Raw genomic sequence first — 15,374 nt, forward strand, 5'->3', positions numbered from 1 at the left:
TGTGTAATTGAATCGGCATTCTAAATGGTTGGCCACTAATTAAGAAGACGATCGATCGATTATCTCGTATCGACGTACGTGGAGCGTCGTTAACTCGAGGCTCTAGTATCCCTCGTGGCGATAGTAACCGTGACGGTGTAACGTCGAGTTCGGAATCGGAACACGTTCGGTAGTCACCGTGTAGGTGTAAGAGGAGGAGGAGAAGGGGTTTTGCTTCTCTCCGCGACGCAACCCTCCTAAGTCCGTTATCAGCGAACCCCAGCTCGAGCTCGGTTAACTGCCGATTATTGCCGGCAGCATAACCTCCGATTAAAATCAACCCTTCGACTCGTGCTTAAAGTTTTAGATTTTAGATTAGCACGATCGTTCGTCGATCTTACCTGCCGAAACGATTTAAACCTTTCCTACCCTTTCCTTCCTTGCTTTTGCATCCTCGCGAGAGAAATATTTCGCGCGGCCCTCGGATGGTACTAGCGACTATTAAGTACGTGATTTTGACAATCCGTTTCACACGGATCGTAATTAGCCGTAGTTTTCAACTTGGCGTCGATACTTAGCCGTGTAAGTATCTACTTAGATACACCTACTTACGTATATCTTGCTTTTTGCGAGAGCGCTCGCGCGCTCGCAACTGTATTTTTCCTTTTCTCTCGAGATTAACAACCGACGAATCTCTCTGGTTTATATAACGGTTGAAACGCGGTTGAAATATTGAGGCGCTAAGCTGGGCGTTTAGCATTTTTCAGAGAAGATTATGCTTCAAGGTGGATTCGGTATCCCACGGGCAGACGGGCTTCCAAGGGATTTAAGAGGCGGGTGATAAATATTAAAATAACAATTTGAATTCCACTTTCGTTCTAGCACCCCACCGGCCCCTCCCCCCACCCAACCCCAACCCAACCGTGCCTTCCCTCCCCTCCCCTCCCCCACCCCACCCCACCCCCCTCACGCTTCCCCCGAATCCAGAGGACGAGGGATGGCTTTGCTTACTTTGAATTCATACAATAATCATCTTACGTACTTATTGTTAGTTCGTTCGCCCGTTCGTTTGCATAATATTCGCTGCTTTCAAACGATTCTCGGTTAGATGCTCGCCGGAAGCTTCGCGCGATAAATCATCAAAACTCGAAGGAGGAGGGATATATTCTCAGAGAAATGATTTTTATCGTTCTCCTTTCTTTTCTATCGTTTATAAGCATCTAAATGTAATAATATAAATTTATAGGCTAATCAACGAAAATCGGCTACTCGTCGTCTTGACTCAAAGATTTTCAAATTCGATACTTTCGTATTCTATTTCTGATCCTTCGGATTAATATTCTTCCGAAGCGATAATAGAATAATCATGTGATATATGGCAGTAATCGATAATTCTCCGATAATATTGACGGAAAAGCGAAAATAATTAATAGTCTATGTTTAGTCGTGGGTCGATAGAAAATAGTCGAGAAATATCGACGAAATTAATTTCTCAATGGTATCACATGTAAAGGATTTTATTTTAAGATAGGACGTCCTTCTCGAGCCAACGCCGATCCCGTTAAAGTTTTCATTTACTATTACGCGAATACATAGAGTTCATTCGGGGAATCATCGATAAAACGCTCGAAGCATCGAAGTTTCGACAAATCGTGCGAGCCAAATTGCGATCGTTCCGTTTGCCAAATATATTCGAGCGTCGGTGTTCTCAGAGGGCACGCTCGAATACACCCTATTACACCGTTTGAATCTACTCTTAATCACGTGTATATCGCGATTCGTACGGGACATTGAACCCTCATCTCGTCCGTAAGACGATTCGATAAAGTCGTCAAAGTAGAAGCCCATTTTGAATCCTATTTTGGGTCAAAGACGATTCGCGATTTCCTACTTGAATTGAACTCGCACCGATACGCACTCCTACATATATTTTAATTATAACGTTCTATTCTATGAGAAATTATTCTATGAGAAATCAAGAAAAATTATGAGAAAAGTCTGTTTTGATTTCTATCTATATAAAATATATAATATAGCTGCGTAATGGAAAGCGACGGAATACAAAGAGAAAGAAAAAAGAAGACAGAGGTCGCGTGAAACGGCAGAAGGAAGGAGACGAAAATGGTGGTATTGCCTGAGAGCCGCAAAGCTAGCAATTATTTTTTGTGTTTCGCGCGTTAAAGCGACTCTGCTTGGACGGTTGGATGTCACGTCGAGGTTCGGTGAAGGGAAACGGCGGGTAATGCTGGTGGTGGTGCTAGTGGTGGTCCTAGTGGTAGTGGTATCGGGGTGAGGAGTGAAAGGAGAGAAGGTAGATGTGGAGGAGAAAAGTGGGAGGGCGGACTGTTGGTCGGTGCACTCGCGACAAAGGCTAATTGCAAAGCGCGGCTGAACCCCCGTTGCAAACGGGAACAAGCCCATATTACGTTGGAACACAGTCGTGCTCTCTCTCTCTCTCTCTCTCGCCAGCCCATTCGACCCTTCCTTTTCCCACTCTTGCCCGTTTCCCCCTTCCCCGCTCTCTCTCTCTCTCTTTCTCTCTCTCTCTCTCTCTCTCTCTCTCTCTCTCTCTGTTTCTCTCCCGGCCGCACGCGCTTTGTCCCGTTTCTCTCTCGGTCGTCCTTGTTCTCTTCGGCAGCCACCAGCACGGTGCTAGTAACGACGGGTCAAGCGATTTCAGGTTAGGTGTCGCCTCAAACTATGCCTGCTCTCGTATGGTAGAGAACGCGGCCTGGCCAGGTACTAGTAGCTTCCTCTTGCTCCCTCTCACTCTTCATTCTCGGTATGATACACGCGCAAAGCATTTGTGCACAATGGTGCGCACAGGTAAACCTCGGTCGAGAGACCACATCGCATACAATTTCAGCTTGAGCGCGAATCTCGGACGGTCCTCTTTCTATCTCACTCGCACGCCGCGTAAAAGCCCATTTCGCTTGTTGGACACCTAGCTCGTACGCTGACCAATACACTCTATAAACTGCTTACTTACTCGTGGTCGATGATTTAACTTTGATCAAACGACGGATCGATAATAGGAATCTCAATTTTGTTTTTCTTTACTTTTATCTATCTTTGCGTTCTTCCAAAAGTTGCCTGAGATTTTTAAGACGCGTGCATAACGCAGGGACTTATAATAAGTCTTTATAAGAGAAATGGTCGAGAGAATAGACGCTTCTCAAAAGTACGAAAGAGCGAGGGAAGGAGAGAGAGAGAGAGAGAGAGAGAGAGAGAGAAAGCTGACGATTCAAAGAGATACTTTAAGAGAAAGTTTCTTCCTTCTTCAGAAAAGTTCTTCTTGATTTTTTGTTTCTTCGAAGAAGACTACTATATTTATACGGAAATGAATGTGACGAGGAAATACCTAAATGTATATACTTAAATATAACAGGCAGATCTTTTTCTCTTAGAAAGTTATCTTGGACGAATCATGCTTGGTAATTGAACGGGCAATTGAAACGATCTTTATCGATGTTCCACAAGATTCTTACGGTATAGGAAATTCACGGAAAACACAAACTTGTTTTATCAAAAGTTCTTTTCAAATCCTTGCCTTTTCTCTTTCGAACGTGTCAGAATCGTTCTCAAGAGTGTTCTTTCAGCGAACGAACTTGTAATTAATCGTTTAAATATTGATTGAAGTAATGATTCCATGCTGGTAAAAGAGAAAAAGAAAAATTCATTTACTTCGAGGATACTAGAGCCTTGGAAAACAATGATACGTCAACGTAATTATCGTTTCCATCCCGAATCCATTCTTGCTTTAAGAAAAATGTCAAGAAGAATTGATCGAAAGTACGTGTTGGAAGATGACTGTCGTTACGTAAATCATCGACTCGATTTACGTTGGCTCTTTAAAAATGGAACGTAACGAGCGATAGGTAAAAGTGTTGGAAAGGATTTTGATATTCTTTGACGTCGCACTCCGATCTTCTTCTTTTGCCGTTGCTTCTTCTTCTTCTTCCTCTTTCTTTTCCTTCCTAAAGATAAAAATATCGATGCGCGAGCGATAGTCGATATTACACATAAATACCTGTATAACCTTTCGCACAAAAGACGCGGAGCACGAAATTGAATTCCTTTTGCTCTCGGCATCTTCGTGTCTCCGGGACACGGCCATCTTGAAATTCCGTGGTATCGCAATATCCAGCAACGTCGTGACCTCGCATTGTGGAGGAACATGGAGGAGCGTGTATAATGTTCTCCCTCTATATATATATACATACATACATACACACATACATACGTACATATATATATATATATATATATATATGTTTATATATATGTATGTATCTTTACAAACATAGAAAGTAGATGCAATGCCGAGTACTACTTAATCGTCGAAGAAATTCTGTCGAACTCAAGCTCCAATCTCATTCTTCCAAACGCTTCCTTTGTCGAATGCTTATTTTTTGCTTAACATTTTCACGATACTCCACTTTGTAAATATTCCTTTTACTCTTACTTGATTACACGGTTCTCCTCGATATCGCCTGTAGTTATGTTTGTTCGTATCAAAGGCCAGAACAAAGTTTGAACGTACATATACGTGTATGTGTATAGTACCGCGGGGCAATGTCCGCTTAATTCGATGTATATTATCTCCGCTTAAAGCGGTAGATGGTTCTTTTGCGCGCGTGCTCGGCATAGACGCAAGCATATAAATCCTTAAGCACCGAGCGAAAGACAATCTTGTCGCGTTCTCGGCTTGTTCTCTCTCTCGTTGGAACGTTACGGGCACAAAATTACATTGTTACCTCGCCTCGGCGCCTTTTCTCGTTTTCGCAACATAAGGGGGGAAAAAAGAAGAAACCGAGGGAACGAGAGGCGGGATACGAAGAGACGACAACAATGCTGTCTCGCATTGAAATAAAAAGAAATAAGAAGAAAATTAGGAAGGAAAATGCAATGATCAATGTTGAAAAGAGCACAAGGATATAGTTTTGTTTATGTCGAGTTGATATAGGGTCGCGATGAAGGAAGGCTACTCGAATGGGAAAACATATCGATCGGCGGCTGACGTTCGACTCGGGAGAGAAGATATTCGAGGGTATCTTTGATGCACGATCGGCGATTCTACGAGGTGGATGACGAGACAGATTTCCGTGGGAGAATGGTGTTTCGGTTTTGTTTGCATAGAAAGTTATCTTCCTTCCACTCGTGGCACCGTAATTCCATGAAAGAGGCCAATGAAATTTTGCCGGCGAGCGAACTTTCGACCGAAAGTAGAATCTATGCACGTAAGTCTATAGTATACGTTCGAACATCATATCATCTCCTATGGGCATCGACCACAATCGATCTCTCCTGGATACTATTCGTGTATCGTTCTGAATGCGCGCGCGCGCCCATGTAGAAGGTACTTAAGATAAATTTTCTTTAGATAAACGGATCGGTGCTTTCGTGGCCGAGTAGCTGACGTTACGAGGTTGCCTTCGCCCTTGCCTATGCGCCCGCCGTTTGTCATCACGCGAGTACATTCCAGTTATGGAATTTGTCCACGTAATATAGGCGAGTTATCGTCAAGAAACGTCCGTAATATTTTATTTCCCGGCAAATATCGTTATATTCCTCGGGTATTCGACGATTCGTCGTGGTTTGGCGTCTGCAATTTATATGTATAAAATTCGATAAAATACTCACGGAAAGGAAGAACGTACAGAAACGAGTTTTCACGATGAAACGAGCGCTTCTCTAAAGATAATTCGATCGTATCGAGTTCGAGGTAATAACACTCTTTTCGTAATTGGACATACGAGGTGTTCGGCATAGAAGCCTACCTAATGTATCTGGATAACGTAACCAAACGTAATATTTCGAGTTTTCAACGTAAAAAATGATGAGGTTCGTTCCGCAGTACGAACTCATTCATTATCGGCGTTAATAACGAGTCGAATATTACCATATCTTACCACCGTCGTCGATGATTCCAAAAGAGGAGCACTTTTATCGCGAGAGAATCGAAGCAAGATAACGATCCTGACCACGATTAAAGCGTTCCCTTCGTACTCTACCAATTTTATTCAATTACAGATTTCCCTATTTTCTCTCAACCAGCTATTGTTACTATCGGTCGATAAAAGTGCATATCCTTGGAAAACGTTTTAAATCAAATCCGAATGGATTATAACGAACCCACATATCGATAAACCTCGAATCGAATTGGCGATACGCGCGGGATTTTCAAAAGATGACCGTCGATCGTCCAACCATCGACGCAGGACGTTTAATGTCTCCAGTGAGTGTGATCTGTCGCGTCCGAGATAGACGGTATATAGAAGATATTATTATAACGAACGAGTGACGGATGGAAAGGCGCTTAGATGGGTTGTAGGGAATAAGAGACCGCCGAATGCTAGAGATTCGATCTTTTAGAAATGAACAATAATGGAACCAGGAGGAGAAAGGAGGAAGCGGACCCGCAGTAGTTCCTACCGGATCCCTCCAGGCACTATTCGACGACTATTAACCCCGCCGAGATTCGGGAACACTGAGAGCCGAATGAAACCATCGCCTCTACTTCTAACCCCCTTCTACGATATTTGAACGAGACTTCCAGCCGACGTAGCGTCTATATGTAATAAGACTATATGAATTCGAGCCCGGACCAGACAAACGGACATAGATTTCCAATCTATTCTTCCTTCATTCTCCGCTGTCTTTTTTATTTATTTCGAGACTCTCGGGAAAAAAGTGAATAGAAAAACAAGTTTCGTCTTACGTTCTCTCGTATCAACGATCGCTTATGGAATCGCGAGCGAGGTCACGCTCGCCGATCGAAAGTTCTGCCCTGCGGAATTTCGGCGAGCGTATACGCGCGCCGAGAGAAAGGGGCCGCGCGTGCCCAGCGGACAGTTTGAAAAACGACATAGTACGATACGCGTTACTCGAGTGGTGTACCGGGAAATGAGACATGGAGGGGAGCCTACCTACGGAAAGGGTTGCTTTAATGTACGGTCAAAGAGATAAGGGAGATCCATACATAGATATTTATTATTACGACGGCTCGGATCGTTATTCAAGGCCTTATGCTGGTCACCGGAGAGTAGGAGTCACGAGTAAGATATAAAAACGTATAATCGATCTCATGCTGCATAATTCTCCTAATGTACCTTTCTTTTTCTTCCTCTCCCTCTAGTCATTCTCATTGTACCTCCAAAAGAAAGCGTAAACTTTCGTTTTTCCTTTCGTTCGAACAGCTTATTGTTACATCAAACGCGAGGCAAAAGAGAGAGAGAGAGAGAGAGAGGGGGGGGCGGAGGAGCGTTCCAAAGTAAAAGGAAAGAACGAAAGGCAAAAGGCAAAAGAGGGAAAGGAAGAAAATAACCATAAAGCATAGATAGCGGTACTTTGTTCGTAAGGCTCATCCTTGTGGTAAGGCTAAAAGGAAAGAAGAAGATAAAACTAGAAAGGCAGAGATGGCGTAAGAGAATATTTCTACGGGATGTGCCGGAAAGCTATTGCCAATACCTATAATTCAGACTTAGCGTATTATGATCGTATCCGGTAGAAACGAAGATACATGCCGTAGGTAGCATCGATTGTCGAGGTTCTTTTTCTTTCTCTCTCTCGCTCTCTCTCTCTCTCTCTCTCTCTCTCTCTCTCTCCTATTATGTTCGTGCCGTTTTCTAGAAGCTATGCCGATGGTAGCAGCACATTTCGACTGGCGTCGCGTTGCATTCCTACGTAACGTTGCGAGCGTTTGTGCGCGCGTGTGTACAAAGTTCTTCGACTTGGAATTTACTGTGCGTGCTTAGGCGAACGATGGTGCACCTGGTCGCAGGATACCGAGGGCGCGAGTAGCAATGACGACGTAAGAGAAACGTAGACGAATGAGGACGAACTCGTTCGTGCGAGAAATAAAAATCTAAGGGTGAAAATAAACGAGGAGAAACAAGTCGCGGAGCTTTGCCGCTACGATACAGTTGGTAATGCCTGGTTAAAGGCAAACGCGAACAATTTGCTGTAATAATTCGATAACTGATAATAGTGGCAATTTGATCGAGGCTAAACGGATCTCTCGCGGCTCGCCGCTGCCTGCGTTATCTTGATTATCGTTATATTGTCTGTACTCATTAAGTGACCTCGGCCGATGGAGTTTGGTTCGCTTTGCAGTCGACCTCCTCTCGCACACTACGTCCCTTTATCATTTCGGCTTTTTTTTTTTTCTTTTTTTCCGACAAATCGATAAATGACAGATCAAAAAAGAATGGCGAAAGAATTTGTCGAAGGAGAAAATTCCAAAGAAACGAATTCTTGATGATTAGTCCATCTTTGACATTATGCATAAAAAGTATGCATCTTGAAAATCGCGATAAAAAAGAATTTGTCGTTAGGTCGCGTAATATGGAAAAGAAATCCAAGAAGTAGAACTAAAAGTAGAGTCATGGAGAAAGGATAGATCGAGTTTTCCACTTAAAGACTCGCAGAGCGTACTCGATTATCGTTGCGAAAGCGATAACAGAAGTTGGGAAGGATCGCGCATTTCTCGGCTACGATACTGACCTTTTTACCTTAGCCCGCGTTTTATAGTATTAGTAGAAGTAGTAACAGTGCAATGCGACGGAATCGATGAGTATGTGCACGGTGAGACATATTGCCAAAGTTCGAGGGTGAAGTGGTTTCGGGGGTGATTGATTCCCTACATCGAAACGGGGGTAACCTCGTGGAAAGTGAAGAGAGTGAAGAGGGAAGGTGAGGAAGAGAAGGAGCAAAGAGAGAGAGAGAGAGAGAGAGAGAGAGAGAGAGAGAGAGAAAGAGGGAAGGAGGAAAAGGAGAATCAAGACGGCATATCCGGGGGGAATCGTTGACTGCATCGAGAACAACGATTCGATTGATTTATCGTGACTGACGTTAATTAATCGGGAACGACGTCTGTGCATTCGAGTTTCCATTCGATATATCCGAATTCGATGAGAGCTTAAGAAGAGTGTAAAATGGTCTTTATGGCTTTTAAATCTTACGGATTTCGCGTCGAATCATCAAGGAATAATCTATAAGAGTTTCAAGTATTAATAGATGCGAAAAAAAATTTGGTTTGAGAATAGTTCATTCGGTAGAATCCGGTGTACGTTTCGAAGGAGAAAAATCGATGCTTCGTCGTTCGAGACATTCGAAGACGTTGGACCTTACGAGATAAAACTTTGCATCATTGAGAAGGAAGAAAAGGAAAAAGAACGTTTAATGACGCTTTATAAAAGTATATACTTTAATTATCAATATTAATCGAAGTAAAGGAAAAAGTATTCGATTCGTAGGAAGAATCGTAAACGAGCTAAGAGTATTTATAAATAGAGATAAGATAAAAGATATTAAATCGGTCGAGCCAAAGGAAGTAGCACGAACGTCAGGTAGAAAGTATACGTTCGCGATGCTCCTCTTCGTCTGGCGATTCACCTGGCGCACGCGCCGAGTGCTCCCGCCCTTTCGCTTCCATCCCTCTGCGCGCATGGTTTCTCTCTCTCTCCCTCTCTCTCTCTCTCTCTCTCGCATTTGTTCATTCCAACCCCGAAGTGTACCTGCCCCACCCCCCCACGCCCCTCGCGCCCATGTCCCCAAGGAAAAGAGAGCGACGAGGAGAGGAGGCTGGCACTGGAGAGAGGAGGGGGGGAGCGAAGAGACACGAAGAGGAGAACCGACGGAGACGAGTCGAGTTTCGGGTTTGGGCTCGTTCGACGCTCGAGCCGTGGTTCAGTCGGCCGGCAAGCTCGCGTGCGTGCCGAGCCTTCGCGTCTCGTCTACGACGACCTTTTCGTTTTCCTTCTCTATCGTAATCTCTTGCTACCTTTTTATCCATTCCCTCTAGATCGCACGAGATTTAATGGATAATCTTTTATTCGCGTCCTCGATCGAATGCCGCCACCCCTACAAGTAGAAAGCACAGTAACCTATGGATCGATCTCCAAGGGATATCAGGAAGCCTTCCACGATGAGAACTCGAGATCCGGATTAGTCGCTCGTTGGATCACGTTTCTTCTTGGATCACGACGACGACGACGACGACGACGACGACGGCGACGACGACGGCGACGAGCGAGCGAGTTTCTTCGATGATAATCCTGTGTGCCGAATATTTTCGGATATCATATATATATATATATATATATACACATGCATGTATATATATATATATATATATATAAAGAGAGTGAACGGGTGAAAAGTGAATGATCGCTAGTGGCTAGTATACCGATGATCCAAGAGAAAATTGAATGTTCAACGACGAAGAATACTTTTGTTTTCGCATGAAGAAACTTGCTCCTCGTACGACGATGTACATTCGTCGTTGTTTCTCGTGTCGGAATCGGTTCGAGGATAGAACGTAAATGACACGTATCTCGAGACAATAAAAACAAAATAAAAGAGGACGGACGTATCTCGTTGTTGCGAATAAATCGTCCGCGGGAATCCCCGTGCTCGTAGAGAGAAAGAGTGGGAGAGAAAGAAATATAAGCGTTCTCGTTTCGCGAGTTTTGCGAGCGTGGGATCGATATACGGAGGTCCCAACGCGCGCGATAGCCATCGCGGTCTCGTGGCGGGGCAACGTTGTCGCTTCGTGTCCTCGAAAAAACGATCGCGAATCCTGATGCTCGATAAGATCGCACCTTTTCGAGTGTAATAGCGTATCGAACTGTTATCTCTTCTTTATTTCCCTTGTCCCGGACAAGGATCGAAAAAATATCGTACGAAGATCGAACTCGCAAAAAGTTCGTCATAACCGAGTTCTCGCGGTTACCACCAACCGTTCGACTAAGAAAAGGGAAAAGAAGTTTTCGTTACTTTTTTTTTTCTCGGTGTGTCGACGAAGAATGTGATCGGTGAAAGGAGAGGAAATGAGAGGAAAGGAGAGAGAGGAGCGAGTGACTCGAGCTATTGCCCAAACGGGGGAAGGGGGGAATGGATCTACCGCACGCGTTAATGAAAGGGCTGCGCCTTTGCGGGATGAACGACGAAGAAATGACAAGGACGACAGGTAAATATTTGTTGGCATCGTGACCCGATGTTATCATCGCCATTCGGAGCTGCATGTTTTTCTTTTCTGCTCTTTTTTCTCTTTTTTCTTTTTCCACTTTTTTTCTTTTTTGTGTTTTTAGTAGCACGTCGCGAGATAACGATTAGGTTATGATCGATTTTACGAAAAATTTACATTTTCGCTTTGCACATGTATCTCCTTTTATTTTTCTTCGCAAGATGGATGCTTTTCAAGACGAATCGGAAATACGTGAGTATTTACTCGAAAGTTTGACGCTAGGAATACATCCGTAGGAAAGTTTCTCGAAGGAACTAAGAAAAGTAATAAAATCTTGTGTGTACGTTCTATACGACAGTTTATAGCGGGATAGTTTTTGCGAATTACGTTCTTTTGTGCAAAGAGTTCATGCGACTGAGAATTCCAGAGAACGATAATCCGTCTCCGGGACGTTTCTGATTCTTTTCTTTCCTTTTTTCTTTTTCTTTTGTTCTTTTTTTTTTCTTTTTCTTTTTCTTTTTCTTTTTTTCTTTCTTTGATTTCTTGTCAAATCGTTCCTAAGGAAGCAAACTCGTGTCAATGGAGATTCGTGTATCGCCTCTTTCCCAGGCTCTCTGTCACCATGAAAGAATCTCTTTCGTGTTTTCTCACGTATCCGTGCATCAATGGCAAATATTTGGAACGGAGATCCACGATAGAAGATTAACAAGAGGGATTGCTTTTTACTACTAAACACGTCCAACGAGAGGAGTAATATCGTCGCTTATTTACTTTTTATTTTACTATCGAAATTTTATGAAACGCGCAATGTCGATCGTTTTACTTTTAAACGTTGAAGAACGTATTCTCACATTTGACTGACGTTTCGTGATTTACTATTAGTATAATCGTGCGATATATCGCATGGACATCGATCGAATCATTTTTCGGATACGTATAACGTAATTAACGATAGGAATCGTGTTGTTATCGATCACGTACGATAATCACACGTTCATCGTTTTCATCGAAATCTCGATGAAACGTTAGTAAGCTCGGCTATCTGCCGGTAATTCCGTGCTTTGCCTGTCTTAATCGCAGGAAAGTTTACCCCGAAGCTTACACCTGCTGCTTAAGTTCTCGCGATCTCGAGAGAATCGATTGGCACGGTATACTCCGTCTCTCTCTCTCTCTCTCTCTCTCTCTCTCTCTCTCTCTCTCTCTCTCTCTCTCTCTCTCTCTTTCCTTCTCCCCGTTGTAACGATGACGGCAAAGATAAAGTCCTGATTGGTCTGGAAACTTTGAAGGGAACTGTAATGAAGCTCATTGGAAATTACTCGGTGGGCTCGTTATCTATATGATCGTACGAATGTTTGATTCGTGAGTTCCCGACGATTTAAAAGGAGTTATTGTTGAAGGGTGTTGATAAATGTTAATTAACGGTGCTTGCTGCTTTTCGCAGCAGTGCTATTGAATGAAACGAATTTTGAAATAACGAGTTTATCTGAATTTCTAATTACACGCGATAACGATATGTGCTCATGTGCTATCGACAGTTGTAATATTTCTTAGCGAATATATATACACATTGTTTTTACATTTTAAAATGACGAACGTAATTGCATAGCGGGTGCCGCACAGGTACTTATTTGTTGAGAGAGAGAGAGAGTCTTTTGTTATATGTAGGTGTGTAAACGACGATTAATCTAGGTTTTAATATTTTTCATAGATCTTGCATGTATTTATCCATCTAAATCGTGTATACGAACGTGTCTTCTTTGTCGCGTCACCCATTGGCAATGCTCTGTTATTATCGTCGGCGTTTGCCCGACGCAAAGAACGTCCTGTTTTTTTCAAAAGAAAAGTTAAGAGTATTAATTATGCATGTATTTTCTCTCATTCACCGAGAAAGAAAAACTGTAGCTCGTAGAAAGCGAGAATGAGAAAGACGGCGACGTTTCCTAGGGGTTCTTTTGCGGCAAGTAGTAATATCGGCGTTTCGTCGGACTCCACCGTTTTCTTATTCGATGGATAATTAATTACTCGCCTTCCGTCATTTCTCTTTTCTTTTTTTTTTGCTTCTCCCTTTCATTCTCGCGTATGCCCTACCAAAGGTACTTTCTCTCTTTTCCTCGTCGACTACTCGACAGGATCCTTTGTCCATTGAAAACGTTGCTTGGTTCGCTCTGCGTTGTCGTTATGAAAGACCTCGCGAACGGTCACGATTACCGACGCTACGATTATTTCTACGCTTGAAGGAACAAAAGAGATAACGACGTTTGTTTTCAACGTATTATAATAGCGTTACCTTCTTTCTCAATTTTTATTTGTTGATATTCGTTGAATCTTTTGTTTTTCTTCTTTTTCGGCTCTTTGGCTCGTAGTACAAATTTTCTCATATTCACCTTTTCTGTCAATGACGTATTCTTTTTTCCCCATTTCTCGAGTATACTAATTCGTTGGCATGAATATAAGATAGGGGAGTTGTCGAAAAAAACGTAAGGCCAATAATTTTCTCGTATTTTACTTCGCTCCTTTAATCTCCCATTGCATCATTCTCTCTTTCGGGATTTTCATTAGCTCGCGCTTTTTCTAGCTTTTTATCTTTGTCAAAAAAGTGCTCTCTCTCTCTCACTCTCTCTCTCTCTCACTCTCTCTCTCTCTCTCTCTCTCTCTCTCTCTTAAGGAGAACGGCACGAGCCTTCATTCGTACTATGCGCACTTTTCATATCTCCTTTCTTCTTCTTTTTTCTCTTTCATTCGACATTGGACTGACGAATAAAAGAACGCTCTCGTATGCGCATATTATTTCATAATTTTAATATTCAAACGTTCTTCTCGTATATTCCATGTAGTCTCGCCGTCTTTGTTTTCTTTATTTTCCGATTTTATTATTGTTTATATTTCTTTATGTTTCTTCCAATAGGATTATTTGACGAAACAAATGATCGCGTAATAATCGACGGTTCGCGTTACGTTTAGAGATGATTTTTCAACTTTTGCCACTCGATACTGGTTACATCGATCGTCTTTTTCGAGCTATCGCCATAGTACGCCATACGATGATACGAGGTTATACCCGGGGTCTTTATGCTATAGTCTCGTAAAAGAGAAAGAAGTAAAGCGAATAGCTTTAGCCTGTGCACGAGAATCGACTCGAATCCAACTAGTACGATTCGTCTAGTTTTATTTCTTAACGCGTAGAAAAAGATCTATCGACAAAGAAAGTCTCGTCTAAATAAAAGAAGTTATCGTTTCAAAGATATTAACTTTGACGGTCCGACGAGAAATTAAGTGGGTCATTGTGCCAGTCAGGTTCTTTCAAGAATTTATGTAGGTCAGCGACGTTCGTACGTAGTAGGCTCGTAGTACAAAGACACGTTTTTTATTTCCATCCAACGCGAAGCTAGACCGATTCTAAGAATTTACATATATACGTAAGTAAATACGTATACGTATAGCAGCTTCGTTAAGAGGAATGATCTAGTAAAAGAGTACTTGAATATATACGATAGATCCTCGAATGGATGCTTTTCAGGTAAAACGACAAAGGAACGTAAATATATATTTTTTCGTAAGCGTATTTGATTTATTCCTATTTTTATACGTTGTACCCCGTCCTTTGCTTGCTATATTTTTAAATGACATGTCAGTATGCGCATAAATTAGAAATTACATTTCTAATAAAGACGAATCAATCGATCTTTGCCGAGAGATCTAGTGTTAGTCGAAATGATGCTTTCTCCCCATTTCTCTCTCTCTCTCTCTCTCTCTCTCTCTCTCTCTCTCTCTCTCTCTCTCTCTCTTTCTCTCTCTATTTCTCCCTACGTTTACGGATGGGAAGTTTCCGACGCGATTTCAAGGAATTATCCAGGCTAAGAAACAGGAACTGCGTTAATACTCCAAGAGTAGGGTACTTGTTAACGGCAACTCGTAACTTTGGATGATTACTCAGAGCTGTAATTGGACTGCCCGAAATCTTCGGACGCCGCGTGGTGTAACTTGACTTACGAGTACCACGGACATCGTCGTCTGAATTACATCTAAACGTGTTACTTGGCAATAGCGTACTATCGTTGTTTCATTCTCGTCGCTCTAATCCCTTTCCATCGTTCACCGAAAGAACTTTATATTACGAGCTTTATGAATACGACATTTGTAACTGTGTCAAATAGAAATTTAACGTCATTCGCAAACGAAACAAATAAAAAATCGACGATCGCATTTAGAAAGGCACGCTTCTCCGAAATTATTTCTTAAGTCTCTTTCTTTAAATATTTTTTTTTGCAAGGAGCTTTATCGAGTAAGAATGAAACTTTGATAAAACTTGGCTTAATCCGATATCTTTGAGGTTACTTTTTCTGAGCGTTCGAATCAGCTTTCGCCAAACGGAAAAAATGTCGCGTAAGAAAAATAAAATTGGAACGACCAAATATTGGAGTCGATC

At 42.4% G+C, this 15,374-nt stretch overlaps 1 protein-coding gene across 6 annotated transcripts in view; it reads left to right on the top strand.

Annotated features, from left to right (window-relative positions):
- The window catches only part of LOC118450580 (agrin), a 239,896-nt gene that overhangs the window by 38,223 nt on the left and 186,299 nt on the right, over positions 1–15,374 (top strand). For 4 of the 6 annotated variants that reach the window (XM_035886418.2, XM_085656938.1, XM_085656939.1 and 1 more), the window contains exon 1: positions 10,515–10,951. The exons of the other annotated variants lie outside the window; for them this stretch is intronic. The gene's annotated coding sequence lies outside the window, so the exon portion shown is untranslated. Of the gene's footprint in view, positions 1–10,514; positions 10,952–15,374 lie in introns of those variants that run through there. 6 annotated transcript variants of the gene reach the window in all.

This window comes from Vespa mandarinia, chromosome 5, assembly GCF_050613455.1.
Source record: "Vespa mandarinia isolate Hongniang chromosome 5, ASM5061345v1, whole genome shotgun sequence".
Classification (NCBI taxonomy): domain Eukaryota; kingdom Metazoa; phylum Arthropoda; class Insecta; order Hymenoptera; family Vespidae; genus Vespa; species Vespa mandarinia.